A 25,500-nucleotide genomic window follows, 5' to 3' on the forward strand; every position below is an offset into this window, starting at 1 on the left:
ACACAGTCCCCAGCCTTCACATCAGTCACCAGTCCTTCACTGTTAGTGAAGAGCAGAGCTAGCAGAGTACCACCCTGGTAGGCTCTCATACCATTTGCATAAGGATGCTATCTTCCACAACCTGGATAAGAGAAGGCTCTGGGGAGACATTATAGTAGCCTTCCAGTACATGAAGGGAACTTACAGGAAAGCAGGGGAGGGACTTTTTATAAGGAAACAGGATGAGAGGAAATGGCTTTAAACTGGCAGAAGGTAGATTCAGACTAGATATTAGGAAAGAACTCTTTAATGTGAGGGTGGTGAGACACTGGAACTGGTTGTCCAAACAGGTTGTAGATGTTCCCTCCCTGGAAGCATTCAAAGCCAGGTCTGACGGAGCTTTAAGCAACATGATATAGAGGGAGGCATCCTTGCCCATAGCAAGAAGTTGGAATTAGGTGATCTAAAAAGGTCCCTTCCAATCCAAATTATTCTATGATCGATTTCCTTCTTGATTATAAGTTCCCTTCAATTACTGGAATGGCTGTAATTAGGTGTTCCCAAAGTTTCCACCTCTCCAGGCTAAACAAGCACATCTCCTTCAGCCTATCTCCAGGTGAGAGGCACTCCAGTCTCTCATGTTTGAGGCCTTGCTCCAGACCTAACCAAACAACTCCAACTCCATGCTGGGGGAGACAGGTCTGGACACAGTACCCCACTCCTCTTCTGATCCAGCCTGGGATACAGTTGACCTTCCAGGCTGCAAGTGCACATTGCTGTCTCACGTTAAGATTTTCATTAACCAGAACCACTAAGGTCTTCTCAGCTGGGCTACTCTCAAGGAGTTTTTCCTCCCAGTTTATATGCATATCTGGGATTGCCTCGTGCACAGCCTTACATTTGGCCTTCTTGAATCTCATGTTCACATGGGCCCATTTTTCAAACCCGTCCAGGTCCCTCTGGATGGCAACTCTTTCTTCTGTCATATCAATTGCACTACTCTGCTCTGCATGGCCTGCAAACCTACTGACAGTACACTCAATCTCACTGTCCATGTCATAGATAAAGATGATAAAGAGCATGGGTGCTAGCACAGACCACTTGGGGACACAACTCATCAGAAGCCTCCACCTGGACATACAGCTGTTGATCATAATCCTCTGGCTGTGACTATCCAGCCAATTCTTTATCAACCTAACTGTCCACCCTCTGAACCCATGTCTCTAGAAATTAGATATAAGGATGTAGTATGGGACCACATCAAAGGTCTTGCAGAAGTCCAGGCAGATGACATCAGTTGCCCTTCCTTTGTCCCACATCAATTCCGTTCCAGCTCATTTACACTGTCAGTAAGGTAAGCTCCCTCTACTATTTGTCATTTTCACAGTAAAATCCAAATGCTTCATTCTATCCTCTGTATACAGAGTAGATTTCTTAGATTCATTTTGACTATTTTGCCATCTCCACCCAAAAATTTACTGTGAACAAAGCTCTCCTTAGAAAGCAGTGCCGACTGTCATACACAACATACAACTAGTACACCTTGTCTATACAAACTCTTCAAATTAACTGCATTTATCTACTCTATATGCCCATAAATTATCCTTAATTACCTCAGACTGAAAACTGATCACTACATTCCATTTTAGAAGGTAGCTACAGAGCTTAGGTAATGTGCTACTCTTCCACCCCTTTTTAGACCTGCTTATTTTAAGAATAGTACTATTTTTCCGATGAATTTCTGAATGAGTTCTAATTTAATTCAGAATGTGAGCTGTGGACAGCAAAACGTTACCTATTCAGATGCTGCCAGAAATCAGGCCCCAGGCTCTTCTTCAGCTTACTGTCCATCAGCTGAGCTGTGGGAACTCCTTGTGACTTTCTACAGCTTTCAAACTGGTATACAGTAAAAGCACAAACATTCCTGTCAATATATGGAAGTATACTAGCATGCTTTCACAAGGGAAATTTAGCCCTTGAAAATTTCTTTTACGCATCAGGTAGAATTCTGTATCATTTACTTTTTTTTTTTTCTTTCAGTAGCATGGTCATTTTATCAAAATAAGTATTCCATAATTTAAATTTGGATTAAAGAAAAGACACATAAGAAAAAGTCTGAATCACTCCACTGTTAGTTGTGTTTTTAATTGAGATCATTCACTATATAAATGAATTGAAACTGATGTCTTGTGTAAAGGAAGATTAGAGCAGCATGACCAACTGACAAATGTTAGTACCATTACATTTTCTAAATGAAAGAGAATTAAAAAAAGATTAATAAAGAACAGCCTGAAAATCACAGAAGATAGGTGAAAGTAGTAGCACTCACAAGGCACTCTCAATCTGCAAGATGCAATTCCATGCAACCACTAACTGTTTCAGTGGCTTACTGACACTGAAAGCTACTGTCCTTACAGGACTTTTGCCAATTCATTATTCATTTAAAAGAGAAAGTAAGATGTAATACACAAACAGACGAGTAAGAATGAGATGAACTAATTTTATACTGAAAGGTTACTCCAAAACTTTTTCTTTTCTAATCATAGAATGGCTTGGATTGGAAGGGACCCTAAGGATCAAGTTCAAACTTCTCCTTGACTACTTGAGCCTGTCTAGATGTCTCTGGATGTGATCCTATCCATCAGGTTTGTTAACTGTACAATACAGGTAGGTGTCATCCTCAAACTAGCTAGTGGTTGTGGAGTGCACCTTGCTGAGGGTGCACTCAATCCCACTGTCAATATCATTGGTGAAGATATTAATAGAGCATATGATAATAATTTAAATTTGAAAATAATTTAAACTTGAGATCTGTATCTAGACCTAGAAACAAAGGGACATAAAGCTACAAAGAAAAAAAAAGGGGGGGGGGGGGGGGGGCTTGAAAAAGATGTAAGAACTTCGTTGTCAGTGATGAAAATAACTCTAGTGAAATGCCCCACAATTCTGAGTACTACCAAGACTGCTATCACCTAAAGCAGTTTTTTTGTTTGTTTGCTTTCCACCTGCCATGACCATTTCGCCAAAAGCTGGTCTACATGGTGAAACAGGTAACTTTTAACACTCTAATCCAAATGTTTGTTTCGCTGTCAAACCTCTGCTGGTCCCAAAAACCAGACAAAGCAGCTGTTCTAATACAACCCTAGCATTACCAGCACTTCTCATATGGCTGTTATGCAATGGTAAGCATCATTACATCAAAAACCATCAAAAAAGCTGGAATTAAAATAGTACTAAATAATATGTCCACATCAAAAAACAAGACATACAATCATGATACCATCTACTATTCAAATGTATGTAAGTCACTGAAGAATTTCTAATGGCCTGTTCTGCAGAATCCTGGAATCCTTACAACTTCTACAATACAGAAGCTTAATAGCACTGGCAAACTCTGGCTGTTTCCTATCAGATATTGGGAGAAACATCTAAGCGTTATCTACGCTATTTCTTCTGCAGACTAGGAAGTCAGCAAAATTGGCACAATTATTTTTATACCTCACAACAATTACCCATGTTGGCCTTTGGAAAACGCTGCTAACAAACACCAACTCCAGCTAAGGTTTCACTTGCCAACAAACCCATAGCAGTTCACTGGAAGGAATGAGCTATCCATCTACTGAATAGATTGACTGAAAGCAATTCACAGCAGATTTCAGCAACATCTGTGTATATGCAGATAATTAACCTGTTATGTAACATTGTGTGGACAGCACTTATTTAACATACAGCATACTTAACATTAAATCCTCGCCATCCACTGAAAACAGCTCATTTTGCACAGGTACAGATTTTAGATATCAAGACCAAGCTTTTTTTTAGAAGGAATTATGTTAGAATGTGCACACAACCCTTCAAAGCAGTAAGAGATTCTGGGTGAAATTTCAGGAATACTTTAGCAATGTCTTTAACATTGCCAGGTTTCTTCAAGAGACCATATGATCCAAGATGTTTACAAAACTATTTCTGATCCACAAATAGCAGCAATAGTAAACACAAGAAAATAACTAACACGTTAACAAAGAGGCAAGTAAAACCTAGATTTGATTAGCAATATTTTTTAGAAACATTTATGTGTCCTGCAGGGATGTTCACTGGCCTGCAAAGGAGTACAAGTTTTAAGAGACTGTAGGCAAATACGTAAGATTAATACAAAACGTTGTGGAAGAGGCATCTGTTAAACCGTTGGTAGCTTTTTTCCAGCTATTAGAAAAATGAACTATGTTCAAATGATGAGAACAAGAAGTAAGGCTTAAACAACATTAGCACTCTTAAATCTCTCCCTTTCATCTGTTCAGAAATTAGAATCAAATACTACTGAAAAAAACATGCAATACTAAAATAATAAAAGAAACCTTTGACTCTTATTGTTCAGGAAAAAAAGCAGAGAAAAGTATTGTAAATGAAAACGTATGGTGTTAAAAAATGCCAAGCTCATCTGGGAAGAGCAAAATATTGGAAACAAATCTTAAAGCAAGGTCCAATTGACTTATATCTGCTATCCTTGTCTCTAAAATTCACAAGATCAGGCCTACAAAGCTTTCCATGTGACTAAGGAACTGTAGAAACAATTCCCTTGCACAGGCAATACATAACTTCTAGTGATGTGAGTTTATGCAGGTGAACTAATAATTTGGCAGCTTCCATCCCAAACCAAAGGCTGAACCTCGTCATACTAGAATCCTGATGTATCAGTTGTATACTGGTGGCCACATTCTCCTTTTCTTTTTCCTCCCCTCCCTCCTCCTCCTAATAGGGAATCCTTAGAATAAAAGGCTAAAAACCACTATCTCAATCAGGAAAGAAAAAAACGAAAAGCAAACAAACAAACAAAAAAGATGCAAACTTAAAAATAATAAAGGCAGGACAAAACTAGGGAAAAATCCCGAAGAACAATATAATACAGTGCTAAATAAGAAATGTAACGTATCAGTTCAGCAGGCTTAGAACTGAGTTTTGGTGTGGTTTTTTTGTTTATTATTTTTATTTTTTACATTTGCACTTTTTTTCCTTATCATACTTCTTGTATTCCTTGTTTCCTAAAAACAAAGCTCTAAGCCATGAGTATCAGAAGAAAGAATCATCAATTCCTGTATTTGTCACTCCACCTAAGCAGCTAAGTGATTTCACTTTCAACAAATGACAGAGCATGCCAAATTGAGTTATCTGACTCCAATCAGAATGATAACAGCCTGCCCACCTCACTGAACTAAAAACTGATAATAATTAAACATCACAGGTAGTCTCCACTCCAAACAGCCTCACATTCTGAATAGAAAAAGTGCCTCAGCACACAACTGCTGAATAAAGATAGAACTACAAGTCTAACTTTACAGAATGTATGATTCTCACGTTCTTGCATTCATTTATCATGTGACATGAGAAAAATGACTGCACTAAATACTTCAAAAGTTCCATGTTATGAACATTAAAGAACAAAACTTAATAACTTAAGCACTAATTTATTAAAAAAAAACACAACAATAAAACATATTAATAACTGCAGCTGACCACAACTTCTGCTTTGTTGTTTGTAGCAAGACATATTCGAAGCAGCATCAATCTTTCATTCTGCTCAAGCAGCAAGAAGTCAGATCAAAAACATAAAACCAGGAATACATGGTTCTCAGTTTAAAATTATGACTGCTCTGCAAAACTGCATTATTCCAGCAAATCATTTAACCATAGACTGTGTCAGTTTCTATACTGCTCACAATCAGATACAACAGAAGCAAAAGAGTTCAATAAAGAATAGATCTCATAGATCCCACGTGTTAGGTAATATACAACATGAAGGAAAATGCCCTTCTTACCAAAAAACTTTTCATTAAAGTATCTTTATGTTTACTCTTACACTTGTAACGTGTGTGTGTGTGTGTGTGTGTTCAACCCCTCAAAAAAGTATTGCCCAAGACAGCTAATTAGAATTTATTTCACTTCTCCCAGTTTCAGCCTGTACACTCTAGTTTCTGGTACTTTAAGCAGGCTTTGTATATCCATCTTTGAGCACATAAATAGAATCTTTGAGAAAGAAAGTACTGCCTTCAGTAGTTTTGGAGCTGAAGGTATCATTTCTGTAAGGCGTAACTTCACACACAAATTCAGTGAGATCTACTAACAGCAAGTCCATAGCTAACATCAAATCACATGGTTAAGGTAAAGCTTAATAAACAGATTATAAGAATGCACACTTTAAAAAAAATATATCAGTTTGTATTCTATTTCCCAAACACATGCTAGGATCCTATATATTAACTTACAGAGAAGAAGAAAAACACTAAAATAATACCTAACTGACAGGTTTTCTGCCACAATGTGATCAAGGCCTTTCTCTGCAGCAGTTGGTGGAAAAATGTGCTTCATTATAATTTAGCATCAATCATTCACAAGCTAGGAGCCTGAAAACCTATGCTTTAAAGCACAAGTAACCTTAAGTACAGAGATGACTTACGCAATTAACATTAACATTAAACAACAGAATAGTTTTAGAAAACACTGAAATTAAACTAACAACACATTAATACTCAGTTGCCTGATGGGTTGTTTGTTGCTGTTTGTTTGTTTTTTCCCCTCTCTTTTATTCACTCAAACTGGTTTTCAGATCATGAATTTGTCAGTTTTCTTAGTAAGACATGTAGACAGACAGACAGACACACACACAACACAAGTACAATTGACGCTATCAAGTTGAAAATGGTTTATGGCCAGTAACATCTCTGCTACAGCAGTATCTAAATTAACAACTATTTTAGTTTATGAAAATTAAAGCTGCAGTTACAGAATTAATTGAACAAATAGTATCAAAACAATGTTTAAGAGAAGAAACATTGTAAAACTAGGAAATCATTTGGGAACTTCAGTTTTCATCAGTGTTTTTCACAGCCAAACTCTTGCAAATGATGATCTATTTGGCAACACAATTTATAAACAAACAAACAAAAAACATTAAATTTTCCACCACAAATATACACTCTGTGGAAGGGAAAATAAATAATCTAGAATAGCTCAAGTCAATATATAACGATTGCATGCAATGGTACTTGATTATCCAAACTATATTCTATTTTTCAATCTATCTTTCATTTTCACAATTATAAGTTTAACTGAAGTACTAAAAAGGGTTCCTAACATAAAAAGTAAATACAATTTGATGAAGATGCTTTATTCATCTATTTCTGTATACATCTTCCTTAATTTTCCTTTTTTAGAATCAGAACAACATGCTTATGTAGATCAACTAATTCTCAATACAACTCAATAGTTTTGAATAAACTAGATTCACACAAATTTTTACTAGCTTTAAAATCTTTACTGTGGATAAAGTATTCCTCTTCAAGTAATCAGACTGAATGCATACAGTATAAAATAATTCAGGATGACTAAATATTGTTATTCCTAATAAACTCCTATTCTCCAGAAACAGATATTAACTTCATTTCAAATAATTCACAAAATCATGGTCTCCAAGTACTACACTGTACAACCTGTACAGCAAACCCACCAGTGTGGATAAAGTATTTCTCTTCAAATCACAGTTTCCTGAATTCACACTTGGTAAACTGAACTTTTTTATTTTTGCTAAAATAGAAAAAAAATTAAAATAAAATAAAAAAAATCCACATTAGCATTGAATCTACTCCAAAAGTTCTATCCACCACCTGTAACTACTTAGCATACTGACCTACTTAGCCAGATTTTAAAATCATGCATGATATCAAAGCTGACTGAAGCTCTCTGAGAGAGATCTGTGACAGATCTAGAAAACAGCAAGAAAAAATATCAAGAAGCACTATAAGAGATCCTGCAGGTGCTATCTTAAGCAAGTATAAAAGAGAAATCACCTAACAGGGAGAGGTTCAAGAATATTACCCAGATTACACAGCTACATATAAGGGAATGTAAATAAAGTAAGAGAGAAACAGTAGTGAAAGTACTACTTCCCCCATGAGAGGAAAACAGGAGGGATCCACACAATCCTTTTTCCCAGAGAATTGCCCATGAAATTGAAGGGGGGGGAAAAAAAAAGGGTTGAATATTTCACAAAGGACGTAGTTCAAAGATTTAACTGCCATGCTATCTATGATTTCATGCAGTCATAAAGTGACCTGGGTTGAAAAGGACCACAAATATCATCTCATTTCAACCTCCCTGCTATGTGCAGGAACACCAGCCACCAGACCAGGCCTTGAATGCCTCTAGGGATGGCCTCCTTGGGCAAACTTGTAGCCAACACATAATACCTATATACTTATTCTTCAGGCACTTTATTCAAATGATGACCATCTTCTACATTCTTCTTCCTTTAAGAATCTTAAACTCCCTGGAACACAGGAACAGAGAGCTAACTATTGCCCTTAATTTCTCTAACACATTCCTATAAAGCTTCCCACTACAGTATGAGACAACAATATTGTCCTGACTTTTGGTAATGCAAAGTTGAACTGTGGTCCATATACTACAGAGACATCAATAGCCATAACTGGCAATGCAGATAAATCACAAATTAAACTGAAGACTAGGTCACTCAGACATGCCTAATTTATAATAGAATGTCCACAATTCCAAGCCGAGCAGTGTATTTATGTAACTTTCAATTGCAACAATTAGCAACAAAATATTCCTTATTTTATAGGGCAGGGATGGATTTTAAAATACTTCTGATGTGTCATGCATTGTTTTACGCATTCTGAAAAAAAAGTAAAATGCCACTGATTATCAGCACAGTATCTTTCAATTATCTATAAATCAAACATTTGAAAATACATTAAAACAGTTATGTTATATATCTCTGGCTATAAGAAAGATACAGTTAGTTGCCTACCATCACTCACTGGTGAATGAAAATGAGTATGTGCAAGGTAAGACACACTATGATATGCATGTGTATGGAAATACCTGTAAAGGAAAGCTGAAGATGACCAGCTGTAATCTAGATGTGATACACAACTAACTGCTAGAAAGGTAGCTTAGTCTTATGTGAGGCATTAATCTTATTTCACAAGAGTCACTGAACCATTTTAAAGAAGATTCTCTGTTCTCTGTAGCTTTGCTATTGTGGAAGGAACTGAATCAATTTGCTTTTTTCCAAACTAGAAATTGCTTTATCACAAACGAGACCCAGAGACTATATGTCCACATGAGAAAACTTTGACAACAAAGAATCATTCAAAAGAACACATGACAACTCTTTTGGCTTTTTTGAGGTTATTCAAACACAGACTTGGAAGGAGCTGAAATGGACTGGATCTTAACTACCTGAAACTAGAATCAACAGGTACACTCAAGTAACAATAAGGAGTAGTTATTAACAGTCTCTTTGTCTTCCCTTTTTACACTAGATACTAAAGTACTTTTCATAGGTAGGAATGATACTCTTTGCAAGCCATTTATCCAGAGTTTCAGCTACTGAATTACTGTCTACTTTCTTAGTAATGTTGAACCTCTGCAGTAAAACATACAACTATGAGGAGCACAGGTAAGAAGTAGAAACAAAAATATCTGTTCTTGTGGCAACAAAGAGGGATAGCACCGTCCAGTCTCTTCAAACAAACACACAGAAACTAACAAAGCAAAACCTTAAGCTCACACAGACATGAACTGGGGACAAATCTCAATTCATAATCCTTTTCTTTCTCTATCAGTTGCCAGGGGAAACCATAAACTAAGTCTTGCAGAATGACAAGCAGCCCTCTCAGGCCACATGTTTAACATGATTGTCTTCATACTTTGGCACACATGATAATACTTACACCTAAGACATAAGATCATACTGGCAATAATACTGTGCATAATAGTAACTTGCTATCACACATTATTCAATATTCATTTACACATTCATTTTCCAGCTTCAAATTACATTTAACTTGAGCACCCTCCACTGCTGATTATTCCTAACTTATAGGAAAAAACCCTCTTCTAAATATTCTGTGATGACGGCTTTCCAGTAGGTGCATTTCAAGTTGCTATTTTTCAGTTCCTGAAAGATTTTAAGGTAAGTTTTTAAAGATGATGCTGTCCGTTTCCCTTGAAAAGTATATGTAAATATATACACACACATAAAAGCCTTTTACAAAGAAGACAATAAAATTCTAATACAGTATTTGAAGTTAGTTAAGATTACATTAACACTGATGAGTTATGTTAGCAATCTATCAGTGCTGATTTCACTAAAGTATGTTCAGAATTCAAAGTTATTACCAAGAAATCACAAGCTCACCACTATATCTTAGCAAGGAGCGCTCCAAATCACAAACTGATATCCTCTCCTCCATACCCTACACTCCCTAAGTCTTTGTTTTGTAAAGATTAACAAAATGCTTAACAACGATTACAACAAAACCTAAATTAACCAGAAGAATCATACTACAACTCTGACAGAATCATTAGTGTTGGTCTTAATTGGGTAAATCTATAAAATGATTACAAATTATCTAAAGAAAAACAGAAGCACTTCTTACAGAGTCTAGTGCTAATTTATAATTACTGAGCTCAGTGACCAAGTATCTTACTATATGTGAATACCCTAGGATTTAGGAATTAGCCTATTTAAAGTCCAGCTGAGGATTCTAACTTATTTCAGGAAGTAAATGTTGATATATTCCAGTTTCGAGTAATTGCATACAAGTAAATATAGCAAAGGCAAAGCATTTGTACAAGTAACATTTTAAAGCACTGACATGTAACCCCACTAGTAAGTTCATGCTCAACTTGATTTACAGATATTTAATTCATTGTACCACGTAGAAGAATCTAAGCTGAATTTCATCAATATCTCATTTTACTAAAAAAAAGCCTCTGTGACCTCTGCAGTCAAATCAAAGTATATTCCTCTCCTGATATTTGTTTCCTTTTTTGTTACAAAACAGTATAAGCACATAAGTTTAATGATCATAAAACGGAAGATGTTTTCCTCTTCTTGCCTAAGTTAGTTGCATTTACATATCCATAAAGTTTTATTATATCTTCTGACAGGATTTCAAAATCAATGCATCTTAAAACGAGATAATTCTTCTATTTTTACTGTGATTCTCTAGTTCAAATTTACACCTGTATGAGTAATTAGGAGTAGGCAGGAGACCTCCAGTAGTTTTGATTCTGACAAATACTATTCTCTTCCCACATTTCACTCAGGGTCTCATTTTCAGTGAACTGCAGACACATTCAGGCAAATTCATTAGCCTATTCTCTGAAGTTATATTTTATCAGATGACTTTCAACAGCTGCATATACATACTTGAACTGCAAAAAATGCAAACTAATTCAACCCTCCTAGCCAGCAATGAAACAGTGCTTAATTAAATGAAGTTATGAGATATTGCTACAGGTTACATATATATAATTTAACATTCACTGTAGCTGAACGCAAAGTAAAATCAAATTACTCGGACTTCACAAGTTATATGTAATCTTCAGGAGTCTGTCTAAAGAGCTATTTTGTAAAACTTTGTTGGCTAATTATTTACCAAGATGTGATTAAGAACTTACTTAATACCATAACATCATATGTCTACTTTAAGCTAGATAAAGGGTTTGTCAGAAATAAGCACTAACATTTAAAGGAAGAAAAATCCTGTTTTGAAGCCTACTAATTCAGCATGATTTCTTAACAAAGTACTAAATTAAATAAGCAGCTTTCATTATTCTTCCTTCAGATTGCAGGATAGGATTACAATGTGATATTAAGACTGAGAATGTTTACCTTGTGGAATTGTGATGGCTTGATCATGTGGTGATATTCAGAGAATTAGACAAAACAGTTTTTAAACCAAACTGTTTTTATTGCAATTCCTCAAATATTTTAATGATATTTTCCATGATAAAAATAAATCCTCTACTTCTGTAAATAACATGACTAAACTTTACTTCATATTAGACAGAACTGGAGGGAATTACTCCAGTGAGTAAATATGAAGAGCCATGACTCTAAATAATATTTTATAATAGTGACCCTGGAGTGCACAGTACATTCCCACAATTCTACATAAAAGCCACCAGTCACCTAAATTATTGTTGGTATCACCTACAGCTTTGCTTCAGTGTATGCCAGAACCATCAGTATTTTGCAGAACTCAGAGTCTGCTTTGCACCTAGCATGGGCAAGATCCTTACAGCAGCAGAAGTTCAGTTAAATACATACGTTTTGAACATGCCTTCACTCAAAACGTCAGCAGGACAGAAAAGCATTTCCTTGGGATACCAGATACTGATACTCTAACATCCTCCTCAGTAGCAATTGGTTCAAATTTACATTTGTCACACGCTTCAGAATGATTCATTGTCTGTATAGTTGCAAGGAGCAACAAGCTTTCCCCTCTGCTCCTGTTGGAGTAGTACACCACAGTGCAAAGACAATTTAGAAGGAAAGAGTCTAAAAGGAAGAGTAAAGATGTCAGATAAATTTAAACCCTTTTAGGAGGTAAATTTTTTTTTCAGTGTTTTCTATTGACTCACTTAGCTATCTGGACCCCTTACTCAGTACCACAATATAATTTTACATGCTCACACATCTCTGATTTGTGATTGACACTCATGAGCTGATCAGTTCAACAGCAAAATCACAGCAAAGCCCTATTTTGATCTCATTTTAACTCCTTCTTATGATGCAGAAATCAGGATTACAATTTTACCTACTATTCTGTGACAGCTGTACAAGGTAATGCTTAAAAAGACAATATACTAATTACATTTCTATACATCAGAGTTCATAATGTTAAAAATGTTGAAGATCTAACTTTAAAAAACCCTCTAAAACAAAACATTCAACACAGAATTCAGGCTTCACATCAACAGAAAACACTATGTTTTCTGTGCATCAACACTGTCTTCTAGACTTCTACCAGGAAATCCCCCACCCCCAGGCTAAAAGATCAAATTTGCACAGTCAATCAAAGTTAATAAATGCCCCCTGTATTCAGGAATTCTGACACAGTCTTCTATTATTACATAATCATGTAACATTCCTCTCCAACCTACAGGCCCAACCTCCATTCACTGTACAGAAAGGATTTGAACTGGAAATGAATCAGAAGCTATTTGTAAGGCTGTAAGGTCTGTTGCATACATGACTCTCCAACTTCAAGTTAGGGTGAAAGGGAAGTATGAAGCAAAGAAGATGGGAGACCAACCTCCTAGAAAAAGAAAAATGACACTCTTGGAAATCTGATTCCATTTCTATTACAAATATAAGTTTTTTCTGTGTTCCCTTGTTCCTGCACTCTCGAAAACCTATTTTGAAGAATTTCTCATTAATCATGCTATAACCAAAACTAATGAAATCTGCTCTAATTTTCATGTTTTTCACCTGGTTTTCACCTGGAGGTGCAGTGGTAGGAATGCCACTTTGCAACAGCGGAGACCCAGGTTCGAATCCCCCCTGTGGTGCAAGTGGTAGAAGTGCCGCTCTGCTACACAGGAGGCTCGAATCCCGGGGGTTGGACTCGATGATCTCTAAGGTCCCTTCCAACCTGCACGAGACTGTGATACTGTGATTATCATATGTGTTATGATTTAAAATAAATAAATAAATTTATTTAAAACTAATATTAAAACTAATTTAAATGACAGGTCCAGTTAGAATTCCAAAGTTACAAAGACAGTGACCAACTTCTGCATCTCAGTTTCTAACCTGTCAGATCATGCACTCTCCTCAAAAACATTTTAAAACAGAATCAATGAGGCATTCCAGTAATCCAGTACATAGAATTCTCACAGGCATTTATGTGCTATCTCTGGAGCAAGTATTAACAATGTAGAGTAATTAAGATAAAAGACTATACACAGTGAACACTAAAGACAAAACAAAAGCCAGGACTAGAAGCAAACTTCATTTTATCTGGAAACTAGAACACAGGAAGTTCCGTCAGAAAATGAGAGAACTTCTCTACTCTGAGGGTGGGAGAGCACTGAAATAGTCTGCCCAGAGAGGCTGCAGTCTCTTTCTCTGGAGATAATCAAAACTCAGATGGACACCTTCTTGAGTAATCTACCATAAAGAACCTGACATAGCAGAAAAGTTTGACTAGATGATCTCCAGAAGTCCCTTCCAAACCCTACAACTATGCTATTCACCCTCCCAAGGCAGGATTCATCTTCTCAAGGAAGGATACCTATCGCTGTTCACAGAAGATATTAACCTACTGTTGCTTTTTTGTTTTGTTTTAAATATCTACAAAGGAAACCACTTTCATTCCTCACAGTCACTGAAATTTCTGTAGAAAAAGTGGCAACAAGTAAGACTATCTACCACAGTGTATTCACAAAAATGACAAATGTAGACTACACATATCTAAACTACAGAATTTCCTCCTATTTTGTCTTATTAGATGTATTCCATATTTTTGAGGTTTTTCTTTTCATTCTATGCTCTTCTCAGTTAATAACAAAACAAATAAACAAACAAACAAAAATGACAGAAAATTCAAACAACAAACGTGTGTGTGTGAAGTATCACTTACTTGACCAGCCAACACTTGTTTTGTAGTTTTGGCTTCTCAAGCCTCTCTCAATAGATACTTCCCACGTATTTTCATCTCCACAGAGATTGCCTTGACTGTACACGCAACTCCAGTCCACCCCTTTATCTTGCTTTCTTGCTAAAACCATATGATGGGTCTACCTGTATCTTCACTAAGGACATCAGTATCTGTCTCACAAGCTTCTCTGTTCAGTTCCAGTCCGTTATCATTTCCACCACTCTTCTCCTCTATGTGTTCACCCTTCCAAACACCTGCAACCCCATTTCTTGTTTCTTCCACATCTGAACAAATCAATGCTACGTATAAGGAGTGAGTGGCCACAAGGAAATTATGAAGGCTGCTCCAAAAGTTATATAACCTGGGTATTTCCATAAAAATTATGACAGCTACAAAGATTTTAAAAAATTGATAAATTAAATTCTTGGTCACAAAACACTGTTTTTCAACATTGTCACCACTATTACCTATGTACTTTCACCAGTGATCAACAAGAGTCTGCATGTTGCACTCAAAAAATTCCGAACCGTTAGAGGCAACCTATTAGTACTGTCATCTCTGCTGAACCACACCACCCATCAACTCACTGTGCTCACATCCATTGTTTGGACTCCATAAACATTCAATGGGAATCAGTGAATGTCAGTGGGTGCCATTTTTTCCACATGGAAGAATTCAATGACACACCTTTGTTACATCTACCCTTCTGTATCAGATGCTATTCTGACAGACTGCCCCAATGCTGCCATCTGTCACACAGCAACAACATGTAACGAGATACTGGTGGGAAGGTTTACCACCTTCTGCCATACCACCAACACCTGCCCCTGATACCAGGGGCCAACATCATAAAATAGAAGGCATTACTTTCAGCACAACCCTTGTAGAATCCATAGCATACCTCATTACACCAAACTGCACTTACATGGAAAGTTATATTGAGCAAACGTTTTTGACTTTAATGACCACAGTAATGAAGTGAAATAATTTTGCAGATACCTGTAACTCACTCATTTTTTTCCACATATTTTCAGGTGGCAACAAGATGCACATCCCAACAGTAGAAGTCACTTTATGCTTAAATGTTAATATCCTCTCTCAGATAATAGAGATGTTCATTTGATTTGAAGAAAAGGTCAGAAATTATTTTTGAACACTGCTTTCTCTAACCTGACCCTCTGAAGTCAGAAAGACATTTCAGCCTTTTAGTACCCAACGAAATATGTAATATAGGTAAAATATCTGTCAAAATGGAAGAAAATATGCAAGAAGTGGGAGAGCCTCTATTGAAACTTTAGACCGGAAAAGAAAATTTTTGAGACAAAGTATTTCTAAACTTTTCCTTTCTGAATACGTGGTCAACAAAAAGGTGAGCTTGTTAGCTCAGACATAATAGGTAGGAGCTGCAGTGTCATAGACACATGTCTACATTCCCAGAGTTGGATACACTACATTATTTAAAATAAATAAAAACTTTAAAAAAAAAAGTTTGTACTATTGTGCCAAACACAAAAGTATTAAGAAATGTCAGAATTGCAATCACTTACACCAAAATGCACTAAGGAATGAACTGTCTTCATAAAATGATCATATACAGCTTTTGTTAACTACAGCATCCCTGCTTTACATATAGTATGTGACAAATAGTGGTCATGACACAAATCATAGTTACATAGTAAAAGGAGCTTTGTTCTGTGAGATGTTACACTTTTTATTGTGAAATATGAATAGTATGCAGTTAATTAAAAATAAATAAATAAATCTCCCCAAAAGAGAGATCATCTGCTGGAAACTGCCAGCTTGTCAAAAACAGCTATTGTCCGCAAAAGCAGTAATAAAAAACAAACACACACAGAACAAAACCAAATAACAACAACAAAAAAACCACAGAACCTTATAAAATTAGAACTACTTGTTCTACCTGTTCTATAATACACCTTGAGCCTCTGGGTCATGATTAGAGCAGATGATTAGACGATAAAAAACTGTACGGAGAAGAAAAACTCACAAACAACTTGGTCTGATACAGATTGAACATGGGACTTTCTACATCCCAAAGGCAAAGCTCTAGGAATACACATGTGATACCTCAGAACAGTCCTGCTTTCCTAACACAGACACACAGTTTAGCGTAAGTACTAGTTGGAAGACTGCATGGCATTGCAGTGAAATGGTCTGACCACTAGGTTGCAAGGACTTTCACTCAACCAGTTTACATAAAGTGCAACAACTACCACTTTCAAGGGGCAGAGTCACACCCAAACGTTCACTAAGAAAGGCTGAAAACCTTCTCCATGCTTTTTTTCAGGACAGGAAATCTATTTTTGTCTAGTTACTGACATAACCAAGACAGCTAAAACCGAAAAGATGTCCAAGGCCATCAGTGAAAACTCATTCTACATTTTTTATGGGTGCAGCATGGAAACAACAGGCCTGATAGGTTGAAGTGTGAGACACCCACAGTAACAAACAAAATAAAAAGGCATATGAATTCATTCCATGTTGTGAAGTAACTCTAAAGATCTCAAGAATAAAACATGCCAAATTACATACTCAAGATTTATAAGCACTTTTAAAACATAATTTTGACTTAGTTTCAGTCTTCCATCTATAAAATGGAAATAATACTTTATGGATATACTGAAGAAGTGTTCTCTAACATTGGTGACATACAGATACCTACTTTTATGATAGTTCCTACAAACAAACAGATGAAGACACTTCAACATTCACTGAAGATGTGGATGCAATACAGAAGGTACTAAGTCAGTAGGCTGCACACTACATGACAAAGACAAACAAACATATAAAGTAGGTTATAACAGTATACTAGTCAGCTGTCATTTCCCATGCATTGTATGAAGCACTGAACTGGGGCTACAAGGGTAAGGGGAAAATACAGTAAAGTACCTAATGATCCAGTGTACAGAGAAGGGGGCTAGATTAGCTGTTAGATTTTATTTCTTAAGTCTTATTCTGTTTCTTCATCTGAGTCTTTACAGTCTATTGTTTTTAACACTCTTCCTATAAAGTGTATTGCAGGTCTACATGCTCAGTCTGCTGAAAAGACAAAAAATTAAAAAACAAAAAAAAAAAACTCCACCACAGAAGTTCTTCATATCTGCCATAGCAAAAATTTGAAAAATTGGAATATCTAACTATACAAAGAACCACTTTGAACACACTGGAATAAACAACAGAAGTAGTAAGAATACAGTCTACTAGAATCTGGCCTGACGAAAAGACGAAAAGACTATGAAAAATGCTCTTCAATATTTATGTTTTTTAAAAAGCTATTTCTATATGCCATGTAGTAACTTCCAAGAACAGAACCAACAACTACATTTAAGTTGACTTTTACTTTCTACATACAGCTTGGCCAAAATTCTTTCTCCCTGCTACTAGTGAGATTTTCCACAGTGAACAGCTGGAACAGGAAGCGAGACACAAACCATAGATTCTGCACAATCTCCTCTAACACTATTTCCTCACTCCTGGGGTGCAGCAAACATCAACATAAAGAACCTCTCTCACAGCCAGGAACATCCACTAAATGTGGTTATAACACTAATGAAATAAAAAACACAAATATAGATAAATTGTAGAAAAAGGTTTTACAACAATGACATGACAAAACAGCTTTTTTTTTTTTTTTTAACTATTAAAGATGATCACCTTTGAACAGGATTATTACCAATAATATACAAGTACTACCAATTTCAAGCACTTCCTTATAGGTTGTTACCACTGATTATTGAAAATCAGAAGCTAAACTAATCTGTATTACATCTAATGAGGACATATGAAAAGGAAGACTGAAAATAAGTTGCATCATATTGAAATGGCCCTTCTTTTCCCCCAAATGTTGAATATTTCTAATATAATTTGTGACTGTAAATAGCTATGCTAACACTTGGATGATACACCTCATGCCTACCAAACACCAAACTCTAAAGTTACAATGATTTACACTTTCCTAATTAAGAACATCTGTAATTGCTATCAAAATGTACATAAATTGATGATTATAGAATAAATCCTTCTAGAATCTGGAAAACATAGAGTTCTGAATTTGAAAACAGGTTCTTCCTTAGGTCTAGATACTCAGAAAAGAATCATAATTTCTCTTTCCAGTTAGTAGCAATTGTTCACCACCTTTACATTTATTGTCTAGTATTCATGAAGTTAACATTAATTTAAATTTAATAGAATGACTTTAGTGCTTCATAGTGTAATATACGCAAAAATGTATCACATTTACTACTGAAAACACAGACAACTGCAATAGGAAACTTACTATACCAATCTCTGGCTGAAATCAACTTACACTATTCTATCATCTAATATCCTCCAAAATATGGTTTGTTTATATTACAGAGAAATATATACATGAACCATTTGGGATTAAGGCTGCATTATGTCTAACATCACACAAACAACAACCAAAAAAATAGTTCCAGCTCAAAGACATTGCTAAATATTGTCACCCTGTGAATGGACTCCCAAATATGTAATGAGGTTGTACCCAGATTCAAGTACCCTTCTGTAAAACAGGGATCTGCAAATGGTTTTAGTTGTATAATTTTGCTTCCCAGTTTCTTCTTCATTTTTCTCCTAAATCAAAATGTAAGCATTTCAAATGCAGAAAAATAATGATGTTTTTTGTCATATACCTGTTTCCATGTCTTTATTATATATGTAATACACACTATATACATATATATACACAATATATATAAAAATATATAGTGCATATTATATATATATACATAGTGTGTGTATATATATATACACTTTTCAAAAAAATGAAATGAAATCAGCAACTGCTGATATATCAAAATAGCAAATGCTCCAGAGATATTTATTTATTTGTTGGAATAACTTCAGATAAAACACTGAAGAAGTTCATAGGAAAATAAACTGAACTTGTACATAAGTGAGAAATTCAAAACATACAAGGCAGACAAAAGTACAAAGTAAAAGGCAGACAGAAGAAAAAGTGTTCCTTTTTCCTCTTTCAGTTAAAATAAGTTTTAAAATTAACAACTCAAGAATAATTGATTTTCTATTTCCACAATATTCATAAAGTAACTGCATCCTTAAGCTGTTTACTGTTGTGACATGCAAAAGATCTCCTAATGCTATGGAAAATGAAGTATGAAAGTGAAATACACAGTTCTATATGTTATAAATGTAATCCTTAAAAGAAAAAGTCACCTTATATTTCTCCATTAAATAATTCTGCCTAATATTTTCAACTGCACAAACTCTGATAAAACAGTTAAGAATTAACCATCTATGGCTCAAAAGAACAAAAACAAAAACTCATTAAAAATCATAAACAGAAAACATGATAAAGTTGTCTCTGTAAATATGCCTAGTTCTGATATCAGAAAAGACCACACTTTCCGATTACAAAAATAAATAAATAAATGAATAAAATAAATAAAATAAAAAACAACCCAAAACACGCACACACAAAACTATAAACACAACCCTGGAGAGCTGAACTTGACAGGAACTATATAACTACAGAAGATTATTTCCTGTCCGTATCTCCTATATTTAAAACAAACCCCCTTAAATTAAAAATAAGCCAGATAAATTCACTTATGTTAACTCAACAAGCACATTTCTTTGTTAAGGAAAGAGTTGTTTGAAACAACGAAGTAAGTGCTTCAGCTAACGTCACTTCCTAATGATCAAAACTACCCAAGAACTACAAGTACTTTTGCACAGTCCTTTCTTTCCTGTGAAGCAAAGTTGCACTCGGCCCCTACGCATGCTACAGACCAAAAGAAAACAGCAATTCAGCTACACGCAGAGACAGAGGGTTAAGAGACAATTAGGCTCCCTCTGCAATTCGTGAAGTTTAAAAATAAAAAGCTAATTTTTCAAAGAGTAAATGGTTCCTCTCCAGGCACGTAGGCCTGAGGCCCTGTTGCAAACAGTGTCTAACAGGACCAGGCAGCACAAAGACAGGAATGGGAGATTAGTGGGAGGGAGGGAGGCCGGGATTGGGGCTCAGCAGGATCTTCAGGCTTTTTAAAATTCAAACTGCTCCCTGACCAATACAAATCACGGACACGCTACTGACTACTACACGGATTTACAGCATTAAAAACACGCCTTCTACGTGACAGCTATATTAACTTCACCCTTCTAAACATGTATCAGAGCCCTCAAAGCCACCACAGCAGAGTTTTTACGACTCTAAATGCAACACTCCAGAAAGCTACTTTATTAGATACAATAACCACTTACTATTACAACAGCCTAACAACTAAAAGAAACTACTTGAAAATTTACAAAGTATTAGCTGCTTGTCATCTGTAAGTTTTCTTCCTACTTGAAAAGTGAAACTCGTTATCTTAATTTTTCCATCAATTATGTAATTTCTGAAAGAGCACTTTTAGTAGTTTGGAGGTGGGTTGTTTTAAAATCTACCTGAATTTTTAATAACATACTCAACCATACTGTATAGAAAGTCCAAGATTTATTTTACTGAACATTTGTTACCATTTGTTTATAAAGATCTGACACTTAATCAACAGTCATTTACAAAACACACTTGACCTGTTAAAGTGACACCTAATTACATATTCAAACATCATGGCCACAAACAGCCAATAACAACCTCAGTTCTCAAAGTGATATGGCCTGACAAGAAATGATGGCACTTCTTAAACATTCTTCACTTTTTCACTTAATTAAATCTATGTTTGTTTCTCACATACTTAAAGTAAAATCTCACCTTCACCTTGGGCTCTGAGATGTCATAAATGTAGTACTTTACCCTTCCCTATTTCTTTATTTCTTTTTTTTTCTTAAGAAAATATAAAATAGTATTTCTCCTGAATTTAGTACATATTTCTATAAAGTCTACAGCACACAAGCATTGAAATCGTTTGGAATACCCAACACAAAATGCTTGTCTATCTGTTTCCTAGGTCTGCAGGTGTCCATATTGTGTTAATCAGTCCACAAGGTCTAGTTATGCTATAAATACACAAAGTGATTAACACCCTAATCAATCGCTTTATTATTTAGAGATCAAGCCCTTAAACGTTATAAATTCACGTCCATTCGAACTTTCAGAATGGAGTTTGTTAGGAGATACGAGCAGTGAAAACAGATATTTTCGTTTCTGTGTATTTACATTGTCTCTCTTCCCCTGTCCCTCCACTTACTCCTTCCTCAGTTCAGAGGGCTGTCTGCGCCAGGACCTTGCTTCCCTGCTATGGTGAAGTTGTAAATATGGCACAGGATCAGCGCACATTTGCGGCTACTTGTATTGTTTCCTCCTCCTCCTCCTCTCAGGGCTGAGGCCTGTCACCGAGAAGCCGTTTCGCCTTTCTAATCCCTGAGCTGGAGTAAAGGCGCTGGCCGGCGGGCCTGCGCTCTCCACCAGGCCTAGGCCTCCCGGCAGCCTGGGAAGAACCGATCTCCTTCGCCAAACCCGAGCGAGCAAGAAGGGGGGATGCGAAATAAACACCTCCTGTGCCAGCTACTCCCCCGTACCCCGGATAAGAGCTAATCCCCTCCGCTCTCGGCAGCGCTGGGCCGCCCTGGATCGGAGGCCCGGCCCGGCTGATGGAGAGGGCAGGGAGGGGAAGGGGAGACAAGGAGGGGGGATTACCTGAGCAAATCGGCGTCTGAATCCAACGAGAATCCGAGAGGGGGGAGAGAAATCCACCCCCCTCCCTCCTCAGAGGAGCCGCCGCCGCCGCTGGGCCGCCGCCGCCGCCGCGGAGCAGGAGGAGGAGGGGAGATAATATAACAACAATAATCCGGGCCGGGAGGGGGGCTGGCTTCTCTTCCGTCTCCTCCTCAGTGCAGCGAACATGAAGAGCCGGGGGGTGAGCGGCAGAGACGAATCCCTTCCCCCTGAGCCTGCTTCACAACATCAACACGGGCCGCGTCGCGCCGGGCCGAACCGGTTCCGAGACACGGCCCGAGCCGCGGGGGAAGGAGGGGGGGGGGGGGAGGGAGAGTAAAGGGGGGGGGCAAAGCTGCCGAGGGGCCGCCGCTCCCTCCGTGTGAGCGAGTAGCGGGAGGGCGGAGGAGGGGGCGGCCCGGGCACGGTGAGTCGGTACCGAGCGGAGGGGTGGGGGGAGGAGGAGGGGGGGGAAGGATCCTGTGTGTGTCTCTCTCGCTCCCTCTCAGAACAAAATGCCGACCGGAAGTGCAGCTGCAGGAATGACTCCCTCCACCGGCGCCAAACACCAACAGCCTCCCCCTTCCCCCTTCCCTTCGCCGCCCGCTCGCTCAGCCAGCGCCGCTTCCGCCGCCGCTCCGCGCCGCTCCCTCCCTGCGCCGCCGAACCGCGCCTGGGGGCGGGCGCGGCCTGCTCCGTGCGCGGCCTGCTCCGCGCGCCTCGCCCCCCTTCCCCAGCCCTCCGCGGCTCCTCGTTTCCTTTCTCTTTTCCCGCTGATGTGCGGTACGAGCCCGGAGTTTGCACTCAGGCCTGCGCTGAGAGAGGAAGGCACCCAGCGATTTGTGAAGAAGGGGCCGTTGAAAAAAAAAAAAAAAAAAAAAGCAAACATGTTTTTGGGTTCGTTTTTCCTTAAGGATGGTAGGGGGGACTGCAAGTGACCGCAAAATGTCACCTCGCAGGAGGCAGACGTAGGAAGGAGCCGTGTACACCGTGCACCTCCGCCCCGGCGGGTGCGATGTGGCAGACTGGGACACCGATGGAGTTACTGTTACCGCTACTGTCCGCTTCGGCGTTTTTAAAGAGACTGTGTCGCTGGAATTGAAACACCGAATGCTGAAAGCCTCGCCGGGATCTCCAGGCGGACTCAACGAAACCGAGTGGCTTTATAAACAAGAACTTTAGACGAGCACGGGGGCAGCTACAGATGTTAAGGCGAAGGGTCTTTCGCTGGAAGCTCCCCGTCCCCTTCCAGGTTTAATGGAGATATTTTAACTGTGGGTTGCAAACGACCGGCTTGGAGTATGTCTGAAAGATTTTGTTTTTCTCTATACAGGTAACACTGAATAAACATGCACAGAACGACAGAAGCATTTACATCTAATGAATTCACCATGTGTTTTTTCATACTCACTTCTTTCATGAAGCTCTCAGTACCTGGACAAAATCCTTCTCTATTCTTGCTCATCTATGGAATGCAGGATTCAGCCATGCAGTTGGACACAGCAAGATGTAAATGTCCTGTGACATATAAACACACCCTTTCAGTTCTGGATGGATATAATTTGCACAAAGATATAATATCTTACACCAAGCAACTTGAATCTCTCCAAGTCCAAACAATTTCCTGATCAATGCTCCATCTTTAAGGCAGATTTCAAGTCTTGCTCAAGCTTCACTACTAAATTACGTTGGATTAATCAAAGTTTGTTTTACAAGTGTATTTGTTTGAAAGTACAAAAATGAAGACAGCACTGGAGAACACCGTAATTCAACCTAATGGGTTTAAAGGAAACAAAGTAAACCAGATTCTGAAAGAAATCTATTAATTACATGTCTTTGTTATATGTCAACATAAAAGGCCCCAACCCTACAACTGTTTGTGCATTTATAATTTCAAATTATCCATTTTTAATAATTAGTTTAGCAGATGAAGCACGTTCATAAATCTTCATGCTTTATTTAATACAGAGCAACTCTGCAAGATGAGGGGGAAAATATATATATATTTTTTTTTAAGATGAATTTTAAAATCTACCTATTTCGAGGCTACATACATGTATTATGTCAACTTAAATGTGAATTCAAAGGAAAATTTGAGTCTAAAAGGGCAAGGCTGCAGGCGGGTTACTTCAATCTACTTCCACCTTACTGTAAATATTTCATGTTGTTGGAGTGCTTATATGATTTTATTGATTTATATATATATTTTTTCTTAATTGATTTACCATGTAAATAAAATGTAAATACTCCTTGTTTTCAAATGCCAGGCGTCTTCCATATCAAATATGGTTTAGGCAGTAGAAACGTCATGTAAGACACACCTACCTGACTGTTCTGCTTCTGCCAGAATTTTCCAGTGAGAACATCACTGGCAATATTTTAGGGTTTTATAATCCTTTTTCACTAACAGAACTTTTGGAATTTTGTTTAAATATTATGATGTTATTACCTACACAAGGAAACAACTAATTTGTTAGTTGTTTTAGAAAGTGTTATTGTAACACGTCAGTAAATTAGCATTTTTTTCCTTAAGGAATTAAACTGTTAAATATGTTCTATTCCAGTAGATATTACTGTAATCCACTTTTAAAAATGATTCCTCAGCTGCATTCAGACAAGTGTTCCTGAATCTCCTTTGTCTTCAAAAGTCTACTCACAACAAATTACTGTGTAATGAATGCTCACTGGGTCCTGAAAATATTGTAGTACTTATGAGTTATATCTCTTTTTATGTGAATTGGGCACAAAATGGGGTACAAACAAGTACTTCAGAAAGCACAGCAAAAAATACTTCAAACCTTATTTCTGCTCCAGGCCTTAGTCATGGGGTGGAGGTAGTCCTAATCTGTATGGGAGGAGCTATGCAGTCACACAACCGTGACTGTGGCACATTAAGGAATGTACATTGCACTAAACAAAGCTGGTGGCAGTGTAGAGCAGGGCAAGGCTCTTTAAATTCCTCTGAGAAGTCCACACCTATATAGTTGTGAAAATGAACTGCAAATTTCAGGGTAATGCTACCGCCTAATCTGCTCCCTTTGAAGTCAAGAGAGAATGTGTTTTATTTTTTCTCTAAACAAATGATTGAGCTCCCATAAAAATGAAGTATTTGCACAGCCAGTTATTCTGAGTCTCATTTCTTGTTCTTTAAAGAGAACACATAATTCAGTAATTTTAATGTAACTTTAAAAGGCAGGAATTAATACCTTCGTGCAGACAGTATTGAATTCAAAACATATTTCTCAAACACTTTCCACCAAAACATCTACCATTCTTGCTGCTTTTTATGGCTTTCTGCTTGCAAAGACATTACCTGTTTGCACACTGTTTAAAACAGGGGAGAGGACTCTTCCCTCCTCATGTGATGTAAAAGTTCCTGACAGCTACATGTTT

General features: G+C 37.4%; 1 protein-coding gene and 1 long non-coding RNA gene across 13 annotated transcripts in view; one reads left to right on the top strand and one right to left on the bottom strand.

Moving 5' to 3' along the window:
• The window catches only part of NIPBL (NIPBL cohesin loading factor), a 140,231-nt gene that overhangs the window by 107,666 nt on the left and 7,065 nt on the right, over positions 1-25,500 (bottom strand). For 8 of the 12 annotated variants that reach the window (XR_014939728.1, XM_015848473.3, XM_015848470.3 and 5 more), the window contains exon 1: positions 22,090-22,205. The gene's annotated coding sequence lies outside the window, so the exon portion shown is untranslated. Of the gene's footprint in view, positions 1-13,279; positions 13,453-22,089; positions 22,206-23,518; positions 23,626-25,500 lie in introns of those variants that run through there. The other 4 variants (XM_085529880.1, XM_085529882.1, XM_015848466.3 and 1 more) reach the window with 2 other exon arrangements.
• LOC146754149 (uncharacterized) lies at positions 22,200-24,368 on the top strand. The gene is made up of 3 exons (XR_014939729.1): positions 22,200-22,309; positions 22,617-23,359; positions 23,441-24,368. It is a non-coding gene; the product is annotated as an uncharacterized LOC146754149 (long non-coding RNA).

This window comes from Coturnix japonica, chromosome Z (genome assembly GCF_054131305.1).
Source record: "Coturnix japonica strain WE chromosome Z, WE-NBRP24, whole genome shotgun sequence".
NCBI classification, from domain to species: domain Eukaryota; kingdom Metazoa; phylum Chordata; class Aves; order Galliformes; family Phasianidae; genus Coturnix; species Coturnix japonica.